The sequence below is a fragment of the Pieris brassicae genome, chromosome 2 (assembly GCF_905147105.1).
Source record: "Pieris brassicae chromosome 2, ilPieBrab1.1, whole genome shotgun sequence".
NCBI classification, from domain to species: Eukaryota; Metazoa; Arthropoda; class Insecta; order Lepidoptera; family Pieridae; genus Pieris; species Pieris brassicae.
In genome coordinates this window covers 6,731,359-6,744,661 of record NC_059666.1, presented here as the reverse complement: position 1 = coordinate 6,744,661, position 13,303 = coordinate 6,731,359, and the positions used below count along the sequence as shown (strand labels likewise).

The following is a 13,303-nucleotide window of genomic DNA, read 5'->3' as shown; positions in this document are numbered from 1 at the left end:
GCGGCCTTTGGATTTATAAATGCACGCTTAGGTTTCTGTTACAATTCTTATTTGATTCTTGAAAGTAAGTAAACAACTGATTGCTTATGTATTTGCAAGTGAAAGCTGAAAAGATTATGACTTTAAAATTCTCAATTTCCTAAGACGAGTTGTAAATGGCATCGCGCGTGAAACGAACCTAGCGTGGCTCGCCTCACCTCATGAATAAATCATTAATTTATATTTTAATTTACGCTAACAGCTTACATTCAAAGGCCTCTCGTCTTGATCACTAACGCATATTTGTGTTGTTGAAAAATATATGCTGGTAGTTGTTTATTTAAATACTCCATTCGGTTGTAGCGTGGTAAACAGCCTTCAAATAGATTTTTAAACTTGATCCAGCAATTCCGGAGATTAGTGCATTCAAAAACAAAACTCAACAGCTTTACATTGCATGGAAAGATTATGGAAAATATTATCATTCGGAATATTTATTTTTAAGATAAGTCTTCGGGAGAAGGTCGTCGGTTCAGCTAACAACAAGATTGTGAGAGTTACATAACTAAATATTAATAATTAGGTATAAATATTTGCATAACAAGTCTAAGTGGACTCTGGACGTTAACGACATACAGAAATAATAGAAATCGATTAAATTCTCTCAATGTTAGCTTATTTCATTGGTCACAAATCCCGTTACCTGGACATGTATCTGTTTTTGAGGCGTTCAATGTTTTGTATGTCTGTTTTAAGTTTATTGAGGACACGAACGAACTAAGGATGTCAAATTAGAGGTGTGTTAGCCGATACTCTATACAGACGCAAAAATAAATCAGTGGCGCAACAACCTTTTTAGGTCTGGGCCGCAGATTTCTGTATTTGTTTTATGATCATATGTCAATCTAATGGGCAAGGAGTTGATCAGCCACCTGTATGACACAGGCCTTCGACTTTTGGAGTCTAAGGCAAACCAGGTTCCTCAAGATGTTTTCCTTCATCGTTTGAGCAAATGTTAAATGCGCACATAGATAGAATGTCCATTGGTGCACAGCCGGGGATCGAACCTACGATCTTAGGGATGAGAGTGGCACGCTGAAGCCACTAGGCCAATACTGTTTTATACAGAGGCTTAGTGTGTATAATATTACATTTGTTTCTCAGAGCCATGTCGCCAACAAGTTTTGTTTTAGAATCAATCTGCATGATTATCTGTGGTTTATGGTCTTAGTGGTTAAATGAATCAACCCGTATCAGTGGTAATCTTTCTAATATCTATATGTTTCTACTCGCTTTCAAAACAGTTCAGACCAGAGTTGAAGCATCAGTAAAAAATAATCTATAACACTATTGAGCACAATTCAACACACCTAACTAGTTATTTCATTTCAGGTGCAAATCCCTTCATATCATTCAAATTTACACAGAATCATCGAATTCAAAGATGTAATGTAACATTAATATGTACTCATGCGGTCTTTCACCCTAATGTTACTATTAGTTTTGAATATTAACATGAAATAAGTGAAAAAAACACAAATAGAATTTTAAAATCTAAAAGTTCATTATTTAATTGACTGTTTTATTTTTTCATCAGCCTGACTAAGTTGATATATTTCCTGTTCGTTTCATTAAAAAACATAATAAAAGGTAAGTGTCCATTATGGCGCCTAGCCGTGCTATTATTATAATATCTCTTCCCACTTATCTCATTAACTTATTATATTGACGTAATAACACATCTTTAAAGCACTGTTGGCCTAGTAGTAGCTTCGACCTTGAAATGCGACTATGCGTTCAAACCTCACAAGCAATGGAAACATCTAGATTAAAATTATACTATAATTAAGATTGACCAGTGAGGAAACGGCATATTTTAAAAATCAACGTTGTCAGGTACATAAAGCTTTTAGTGCTTGCGTATAATTTTCATCCTGTTCGTTTTATTATTAGAAGATAAAATTATGAAGAGACTTTTTTGTGAAACCTTTTTTTTACCCATTAACTATTGAAATATTACTAGTATTGCAAATTTCTATGTACTGTACTGCGTATTTTATTAATCATGTTTTAATGCAATTACATTTGACACGTAGGTGAGTTGATACTGAAAAATTTTAGTTCCTAAATCGAACTCTCCGAGTTTTACTCCGCTTTATGACGAAATCAGTCTAGATAATTTATTATTGAAAGCACATATCAGATGCATAGCAATAGATGGCCAGTCGCAAGATAAACCACTCACACTAATAACACTCTTCGCATTTTTATAAGAAAATCCAGGAATCTCGTTCATACAGTAATGTACGTGGGAACTTCATATGAACTAAATGAACGCATGATAAATGATTTAGAATTTGGATCAAAGTAAAATACTGTAAATTTAGTCCGACTAACCGAATCTTAGACCAGTATAACTTATAAATAATTATAATTATAAATCTCATTCGAATATACATGTTTGATGAAGATAAATTCAATGTACATAAATTGTTTTTATTATAAATAAGTGTTACAAGCTTATTTAAGACTGCACTTATCTCAAGGCCATCAAAATCAGTGGTTTAAGAGTGGAAATATAACTAACTAGCTCTGATGGCTTAATTTCGGTGAAGGGTCGTCAGTTTGGTAGTAGCGAATAATAAAAGGAATGTCCATCCCAAGAATAATAATTTTCAACTCATTTCACTCATTAGCTTTAGATCATTCAATCCCAAAGTGGTACCGGTGGTTACGGGTGACAAAAGGCCAAAAAGAGAAAAATTTTGGCCTACAATTTGTAAATTAAACAAATAAAACACATGCAAATATAATTTTTTTTCAGCAACGCAAATCCTATAGCTAAATCTACGTAATATTCACATTTTATGTCAACTGGGAATGTGGTAGAAATGTAGCTGAACATTAGCATAGCTAGCAAAAAAAATCAATTTTTTTTTTACAAATTCCGATTAATATATAATACTAAATGTCGGCTATGTTAATGTTTTAGATTAAGTTTAAACACTTGAAACGAATAGCTTACGTTACTTAAATAACAATTAATGAGTTAATTTCGTAAGACGTTTGGCGGACGTCAGCCGTCTTAATTAAATATAAAGTTCCTAGTGTTGTTCAACGTAATAGTCGTTCATACACTGATAACCTGCTCTGTTACCTATTCTTATATAATACTACATGTATTTGTCCATTGAACTTGGAACACCATTGAAATCTACATGAATATATGATGAATCTACACTTTATATAAGGAGATCTATGTGAAAAATAATTTATATATAACAGTTATGAAATTCTGCAGATTTAGTTATAAACGTACAAATTTGCAGCTGATTAAACAATTTTTTACTGATTTATAAAATTTTAGTTATATTTATTTTATTGTGATGTGAACTCGTGAAGTTTTATTTGATTAAAATTGTATGCTTCGTGCGCAGAGGTAGCTTTACAATGAAGAAGAAATTAAAGAAAGAATAAGATTGAAGACATTTTATTACCATTTTATTATAAATTCCAATATGTTAAAAATATGAAAAAAAAGGTTTCATGAAGTTTTCAAGTAGATGGCCAGTCCAGGCCATTTCACGACTGCAATGACCTGGAAACAATCATATTTTTAATTGAAAAATAATTGAATATCATGCTATCAATAAAATTTCGACCCGTAAAACATTTCTCAGTAATATATGAGTACATAAATTCATACATCATCATATGGATATTTTACTATAGTATTTTGTTTCATAATAACTTGATTGTAGAAATAATGACATTGTTATCCATAGAACCTTAACCTAAGCTAAGCTAATAAGCTGTACATAATAATTACATATAAATTAAACAGTGGCAGTTCTTTTTGGGTTTACATATTACAAAGACATAAACTTTTAAGTTTTTTTTTTTAATTTAATGCATGACCTTATGTTTATATATTGTAGTGTAATAAGTTAAATAATGTATTGTTTGTGTAGAATAAACCGTTTTGGTGCATAAACAGGAATTAACGTTTCGTTAAATGTTTAATAAGTATACCGAGTCCAATGGTTTTGCCCCTCGTCTACACAAGTGGCGCCGCTGAAGCCCAATAATTGAAATAGTATAATTACTGTGGAAAACAAACTGCTAGTCACGGTTAATATTTATTTATAACTACACCGTATATAACAACTATAATTACATAACTGCCGTTGAATTCTTTGCTCTGGCTTTAACTGTCCAATAATTTACCAGTCTTCAATTATTCATTTAATGGCGACACATATTTGTAATACTAAAATACTTGTTAGTGAATAATATTTTTACTACTGTAAGTATATGTATATAAATATAATGAACAAAAAATATTTATTTATTTATTTACACTTCGTTACATTTGTAATAGAAAACAATTAACATAAAAACTATAAGGCATGCAACGGGCGGCCTTATCTCTAACAAGCGATCTTATCCAGAGAAAAGAAATGTGATGGGTAACTTAAGGGCATAACCAAATCTTATAAAAAAAATATGGAAATAATACAAAATTAAAAAAATAACTAAAGTGCTAATAAGCTAATCTCACGGATTCACGAATGGCAAACCACAGGAAGGAAGGAAATACAAGAATTACAAAAGTCACTATTCATCAGAATAGGATATGGTTAAGAGATGTTAGTGGGAGTTCGCCAATCGTATGGAGTCTGCCAGCCTATTCCACAACTGAATGGCGGAGATCCTAAATGAATTGTCTAAGAAGGATGAGCTGTAAGTTGAAATTTCCAATAAGCATCTATTGGAGGAGCGAAACATATAGTTATAAGGACCTGAGAATTTGGAATGATTTTAAAGATAAGATGAATTTTTGGGATTGAAAACAATTGAGGATAGAAGTTGAAGGAGACGAGCGTCACGTCTGCGTAGAATAGGTAGCCACCCTATGTTATTATCACAGAATAATGTGCTATTTTCATTTGAAAGAAATATTTTTTAATGCTTTTTCATAAGATTACTAACAAACGTATCTAGATGTTCTTGGAATAGTTTCCTAGTAAACGGCTGCCAAGATTATTCGTAAAACGTAAAAAAGCTAATTTATTAATTAGCCAGTTGGAACATGCCTTAAGCGGTATGTGATCCGAAAATTCGAGCAGTCAGGTCACTCACCTCCCCATGCGATATTTTTCAAACTAAGGACTAAAATAGCTGCTGTAATCGTACAGGACAATCCAATCCGTTGAATCACTTAATACTTAGAATGCAACAATGTATGAACGATAGATAATTACAATATATGTTTTTTTTGTGTCCATAGCACTGTATTGTCAGTCTTATGCTGTGTGAGGTATGATAATATGAGGACTTATAAAATAATAACTATTTAAATTGAAAATTAAATTTAACTGTATTGCAGTTACTTTATTATTTGTACTAAAAACAGCCAAATTGATGGATTCGAAAACAAAATTGGCATTTTAAAGTAACATTAACTTAAATTGTTAATAGTTCATAATCCAGTAATAATAAACTTGCGTAAATGAATAATAGAATTAGGTAGAACATACTTATTTAAATTAAGTCTGTAAATAAACTATGTATTGGCATTTTGACGTTAATTTGTAGTTATTTGAATAATCATGTTTAAACAAACGAATCGTCGTTATGATTAGACGTTTACCTGCATTCTATGATATGAGAAATTTGAAGCTAAGTCACGCCAAGCTAACTGAGTTAGTTTCTTACCCATTCATGTTGACATAACATAGTCGTTTAGAAGATTACGAAGGATCCATTGGAACATGGAAAATAACCTCTACGGCAGACACTACATATACAGAAAAAAATGTACCCACTTTTCTAAAACCTACCTCTTATTAGTATTACCAATTCCTAAATTATGTCCGTAGATACTCCCACACCACGCACTCTGCCCTACAAACATGTGATTACAAATTTCGAAATATAATCGAATAAGTATTTAAAATTCAAATTGTACAACTCTGCATATTTACAAGTTAAACGTTAAAGCGATGGAATTAAATTGGAAAAGGTCAAAACTGTACTTATTAATTATTTATGATTCCGTATTATGTGGTCATGGGGCGAGTGTGTGCGTGCGTTCGTGCGTCCGTGTATTCGTATGCCATGAAGACGTTATGGAAATAACTAGTGTTAACGATACTTCAGGAACTAAATAATAAGTAATATAAAGTGTTAAGGGATATCTGTAGAATATGTTTGCGATAAGATCTTGTCGTTATCTGTTTATCTGTGCGCTGGACAGAGCCCTGGCCAGTGTGGTGAGGGGAAAGAGGGTAATGGCGACCGGATATTGGCTACGAACGGTAGGCAACAAGTTATCGCCCGGGGATATTTTATCGTAATACAGAAGCTAATGAAAACAAGGATAGCGTCTCAAATCTTCATCTTCACGAGATAAATCTGTCAGGGCCGTAAATTTAGCTAACCACTCAGCTCTAAATTATAGTATCGCAGTGTAGCCTATCTTGGTGCCGTAAAAACCTTGTCTCCTATTACGTATTTATCAGAACGTAAAATATTTTGTATGATCTACACAATATAAATGATGATAGTTCTAGATTGAGAAAGCAACATCTAAACGTGGTTAGTAGCAACGCTTTATCTTGATATACTGAACAATCTATTTCACATTATTGCATCAATTACTAGTGCTATCAATATTTTAAGAGATTATGAGAAGATTTTTAAATAACACGTTCTTACAGCGTTTTAATTCAGCGTTTAAATTGCCTCAAGTTTAAACAAGTACTATGTGCTTAAATACAAATTGAAATTTAAATATAATTTTTTTAATATTGTCAGAGAAGAAACACTAAGAAATACTTTGGCTGTATTATTTTAAAACAATATTAATGGTTTAACACTGCATAACGTAATTTAATTTTGTTAATAATTGCAACTCATTTATCACGTATATACATGTGTACATGTGATTATGAGATAATAAAGATATGTAAGTGTGCCATACATATTTTAGTATTTATTTTTATCAACGGCTCTCGGTCTTTGACCAAAATCTATTATCGTGATATACGACTACCGTGCGATAGCTGCCACACTATTCGCACCACCTCACTACTGAATTGCTGACCAAAGAATTTATATCTTAATAACTAATATAAATTTTCGTACATTCACCAATCTGATCTGAATGTTAAACATTTAAAGAAATGATAATCTTTATTTCCTGCATGTTATTCATAGTCGTATTTGTAATAAAGACATGGATCCAAGAGCATTATAATATGCATGTATGTTTTATTAATAATCATTAACAACCAGATCTGTCTTCGATTGTATTTTTACTCATGTGTGGATTTGGTATATAAAATAATACGGACCTTATAGCACATAGGTATTGACTAGCAGATAGCAAGCCTGGAACAGCAGACAGACAGGTGCGCAGTACAGCGACCTCTCCGTGACATTTACCGCCGGCGTCTGCGCAGCGCCGCACCTTGCGTAGACCAGTGCACGCAGCTCTACACGCTAACTTGAAACATCCCTAACCGTCGTAGAAACAGCTATAAATATGAAATTGTTGCTAAGCTCAAAACTCGTGAACTTACATGCACATGCCACTTACATTGATGTTCAAAAAACCAGTAATGAGATAATATCCAAAAGCACCTAAAATTTCGAATTAAGGATTGATGTCTGTTAAGTTAATGAATACTTTAAAAGTTAAGTCCAGAACTTGGCTAAACTTGGACATATTTTGTGTTAGCTCATTCTTAATAAATCTATGACTATCAACAATTATTATACACATACAATAATTGGCACACATATGAATCGAATTTTGCACGAACAGTATTACTATTAGTATTTTGTCTGCTACCTTGTTATTAATTTACTTTGTTAGAAATGCTAATAACAAAATGATTGCGTGCCTACAGCACATCTCTTACTGAGAATCCCTGCTGGACTCATCATCATCAGCACGTTGTTTATGTTAGTTGGAATTAATAAAATTAGTAAAATAATACCTAAATATAATCGTTATTATGCCCATAATTTGTTAAATATTTGACTCAGCTCACGCATAAGTTCATGCAATAATTTGATAATGACGAGTTTTACTGTCCACTCCTCATTTTACCACTTTAATTAACACCCAAAAATCACACTTCTTTGTTTGTTTTAACGAAATGTAAATGTGTAATGTATGTGGAAGTTGGTATAAATAAATAAAATGACCCCGTGTAGTAGATTACAAACACTTATTCAAAATATTCTCACAGTAATTCAAGGTATAAATATTGTTGTCAATGCTAGAATTTATTGTTACAATGTTCAGCCATTTTCAGAGTTAAGTGTTATTAGGCCTAAATTCATAGTTTAGGCAATTTCATTAAATTAAGTTAAATTTGTATGTAAATACCATCCAAAAATGGAAAGTTATAAAATGTTTAATATTTTAAAGCATGATATGAAGGCTTTAGTGTGCGAAGTGCGTGGTCGTTGATGTCTTTTGAAGGCGCTCAATACTATACATTTATTTTATGAGGCTATGAGACATTTGAGGCTTTCTCGGTTTACAAATCCTGTTCAAGGTAAACTAATTAAATAGTTATTTACTATAAATTTCTACGATTTTATGGTCGACATTCGAAGCCCTAAATTAGTGTAGATAAGGGGGGAAAATTGTGTACATGTTTCACTTAATATATAAATAAAAACGTAATTCTGATATGGATATTAATAAAATTGCTATAGAACTGATTAGAAAACACGTATGCTTACGAGAATGAGAATGATAATTTCAATCTATCGTAGAGAGTCTACATTTAACGTATTACATGTATATCAAAAAAAGTCCTATAACTTCGATGTAAATCGATTCTATAGCGTGTTGTTACACGGAAAATGCTTATGTTGGTAATAATATGAGGATATATGGGTTTAGACATAGCAGTCCCTAGCAGACGACAGTTGAACAGCGGCGCGGGTCAATGACCGGGCTCCGGTGGGAGTTATTTTTATTTTATAAATTGTAATAAAATGAACATTTGCATACAAGATATGCGACTCTCGCTATGTGTACCGCGTAGGCTGACATGACCGTTCGGAGCCTCGTCTGTGATACACCGTTATTACCTACATACTTAAAAGTTAAAAGCTTTAGCAATCATTCTACATTAAAAGCCTCTATAACTTTCAAGCACTATAAATACAATAAAACATAAAAACTCAAAATTATTACATAGTTTTCCTTAATTTATGTGAGGAACTGGCTTAAGGAACTCGTATTTCTTTCATCACATATTATCTATGTAATACTTATATTTTCGTACCTTACTGTTTTATCAATGCGTGAAGTAATCTCTGATTAGCCTAAATAATTAATATCAAATGTAATTTGGATTTATAAAAGTTGATAAAATAAAACACTCTTTTTCACAAATTCCCTAAAATGTTTATCGGCTTACTTTTTTCTATAACTACCCGCATTTTTCAATTCTAGCATTTATTAAAACGCTTTAGTATCTCAAATGTCATGCAGGCTTATTACTATCAGTTTAAAAAGTAAAGATGATAATCCTCTTACATTAGTGTTAGTAATATTATTTACTTGTAAATTTTAACTGGTTGATCAATCGTATGAAAAGACAAAATAGGACTACAACGCATTGTCTCCAGTCTTAGCGCCGATTTCTGGTTCAGGCATCATATTATAGCTGTAGATAAGTTATAACGTGAGGCAGCAAGCGGTCAAGTAAGGTGAGGCGGCTTAAAAATGTAAATACATGTATCGAAGCCGTTGGTGATTGGGGACAGGTCGGACGGGTCGCCGCTTCACACGCACTATGCTGTGCTCGCAGTTGATAACCACATCATAACGATATCTGTATCCATTTTATTCAACGGTGCCTTTAACGTTAAACTAATAATAATATGAGTCTTTGATTTGCTCATTCTTTGTGCCATTACTCACTGGCGATTATAAAGCATTCTTACACACACGATATGTAACATTCGTTATAAAGCACGTAATCTTGAGGCAGACAGCGCAGTCAGTAGTCGTCGGTAGTTACGTATCAGAACCGGTAGCATTACGATTTTAAGTACAGAATATGAAATCGAGTAGATCGGGATTAATTGCAAGAACGTTAATCGACGTGTAACGATGTTTCACGCTCGAACTTAGACTTTATTTATGTGTACATACCAAATATACTATAAGCATAACATGAACGTGACACACAGGGACGTGATAACGAGCTATCGGCGGACACAGTAGTGCGTTGTCGTGACGAACTACACCTATTTCCTCTAATGCAATTATTACAAAACAGTATTTGTATCTCTACTACTACTCCTACAATTTACTATACACAGGTTTACAAGTTACGACTAACTTGGATTTTTTAAATTAGTTCGTAAGGTTAATCATATTACTTAAAGCGTTATGAATAAGACATTTTCTTCAAATTGAAATCACATTTAATTTTGATAAATTTATGAATCGCGATTTCAAATTTCAATTAAATAGTGTCATTATCACATATTGTTGAAAACGAGTTTCTAGAGCACAAGATAAGAAGGAACGGTGGAACTACGTGTTTGTGAACAACTGCACTGTTATTAAATTAATTATTTTTAAACGTCTTTAAAATCTCATACAAATATTACCTAATAACCATATAAATAAAATATAAAGTTTTTTTATCTGAGACAAAAATATGTACTTACTTTGCAACTTTGAAAACAAGTTTCTGACACGTAATGAAGAAATTCTTGAATAACAAATATAATTTTTATTTGATAGGATTGTTTATGTATGCATACAACATACAAGTAACTAATTTAAAAATGTATAGTATCTTATAATTATTACGAACATAAATATTATATGAGGAGCAACTTTTAAAGAAAAGTATTTCATGCGTTTAAAAAAAATATTTTAATACCGAAACATTCAAGCAGGCATAATAATTAAGTTATTTTTAAGTGAGAAAAAAGAATAGGTATTTTGTTTAAAAAGCATATAAATCGTATAATTTCGTCATTAGATCCAAAATACAACGTTAAGCTCATAAAACAACGCTCTTTACTTTTACAAAGCTTTTTCTATGGCCACGCTCTTTATATTTAATTGAATTAACGATTTACAGTTAACTAACTTATGTAAAAGTTTTGAACCATATATTTTCAGCGAATTATTTCTGCTCGGTGCCGGCAGCTACTGGTTAGACTTGTTTCACATTGGACTGATTCGCATCGTTTTATAATGACTTTCGTGTTATTTTTTTTTTGTTATGATTTTGGAACGGACTTTCATATTGTCATGTAAGAAATTATTTTTTTATCTAGATATTCTGATTATGGATCATTAAACACTAGCGTGGAGTGTTGGAGTTTTGTCAAGAATTTGCAGGGACATTGACAACATTATACTAGACGCGGAGCGCGGTTGCTGGCGCCGGTATAAATAGCGCAGCCCTGCTACTGGGACAGCGGTTGCAGGACTTAGGCCTAGCGGCCCTTATAAAAAGTTATGATATTGCTGTATCGATCATTTATGCCCCCGGTGTGGGGACGCATAGTGACGTCATCGCCTGAAATTCCCGCGTGGCCGAGACGGGCCCGCGATGCTCCCGGAACGATGCTCGACAGAATAAAACCGGCCGCAGTGCCAAACCCGCGGTCAACGACTCCCGAAATAGATGCATACCGCGTGTCCCGCGCACCTATAGGAAATTAAGAACCGGTCGCCGTGGCGACACTCCCGCCTCAATAAGAATTCGATTTGAAAGCGGAATCCACCTGAACAATTAATGGGGTACAGCTTTCACCAATCTCGCGGGCCCACGCGGCCGCGGCGTGGCCCTCGCCGCCTGAACTCCGATAACTTGACCCTCGACACCTACCGATAGCACCTTATCTGCCGTCTTATTATTTATTCGCCTTGCACCAGCCTGCGAGCCACGGCGGATATAATAAGCAATTAAAGCAACACAAGGTTGAATTTAAATGATCTGAAATCAGCTCCACTACAAAAACCACTGAGTTTCAGGCCTTGACCCACATTTTCGTATTCGAAGTCAAAACTTTCCACATACTGATGAATAATGTAATGCTTCTCGAATGCTATAATTAGGGGTCATCTTGAATTAAACATCGTTTCAAGAACCCATCGACAGAACACCTCCACGGGAAGCGAATCCAAATAAATGACGAGCCAGAAAAATATAGTTGATGGTACCTACAGAATACCAAAAAGGACACGCCACCTATTTGAACTTTGGCCTTAATAGACGCACAAACGCAATAATGGGACTTCATATATAGTTATTACAGGAATTAATTTTAATTAACTCGAAATTTAAAAATAGAATACGATTTTAGTTTGATGAGACTAAGTTTGATTTTCCTAATGTTTTCATGACGCGAAGGGCCCGTGTTAATTATTCCATACCGTCTCTTATTATTATTGCTTTCCGATTGCTCAGTGCAAAGTATTTTAATTAGTTGAGTGAGCAGCGCGGGGCCTTCGCCCTCACCGTTCCCCGCGCCCCGCAAGCCCGCGCCACACGACACGCACGATACCATCAACATGATTAATTATTAACGTATTTATGACGATCCAACACGCTTATAATTTAATAAACTTAACTCATCGGTACTATCATAATTAATTATAAATGAACAAATTAACTAGAAATTGAGTTTTGTCCTCCACAACATGAACAATTAATCTGTGGTGCAGTGTTCGTTCTTCTTCATCGAATTACGAATTACGAAATCATGCAAAATTTTAAACGTCAACTCCTTGGCTCTAATATATCTCTTTACATGGTGCAGATACATTTAAAACATTAATGCATGTGTAAAAATCGTCACTATGCGGTCGCATGACAGCACGTTGGCGTTGGTAGTGTATGTAGGACGTGGCAAGACACGCGGGCGCCGGAGCTAGAAGCCCGCGGCGCCGGGCCTACCTGCAGCCGCAGCAGCTCGGACCAGCAGCAGAATCAGGCACCACGCGGTCAAACGACCGTTGGACTCTAACCGGTTCCACTTGACTATCGCTGAGAAGACATCGTTGAAATTGGAGGGCGGACGACATCTTTACCTGACAGTATTAGAAAATAACGGACTCTAATGCTGCCCGGTAAGATGCGAACCGCGCCTCCGTTGGCTTCTGGCAGTATCGAGAAGACGCGAAATAAAATGACAACTACGTGCACACAACACGGCGACGCGGCAGCGACTGAGCGGCGAGCACGAGGTGGCGGGCGCGCTCGGTCGGAGGCGGCGCCCTGCCCCGCCCCACGCCCCGCCTGCCGCAGCACCCTCGGCT

The 13,303-nt window shown here is 34.4% G+C and overlaps 1 long non-coding RNA gene across 3 annotated transcripts; it reads right to left on the bottom strand.

Moving 5' to 3' along the window:
• Positions 1–3,453: 3,453 nt before the first annotated feature.
• On the bottom strand, positions 3,454–13,191 carry LOC123720792. 3 transcript variants are annotated; one of them, XR_006756088.1, is made up of 3 exons: positions 12,942–13,191; positions 7,338–7,520; positions 3,454–3,577 (listed from the first exon to the last, which is right to left on the bottom strand). It is a non-coding gene; the product is annotated as an uncharacterized LOC123720792 (long non-coding RNA). The 3 variants fall into 3 exon arrangements; XR_006756089.1 differs by having other exon boundaries at positions 7,338–7,501; positions 12,942–13,189; XR_006756087.1 differs by lacking the exon at positions 12,942–13,191 and having other exon boundaries at positions 7,338–8,142.
• Between the last annotated feature and the right edge of the window lie 112 nt (positions 13,192–13,303).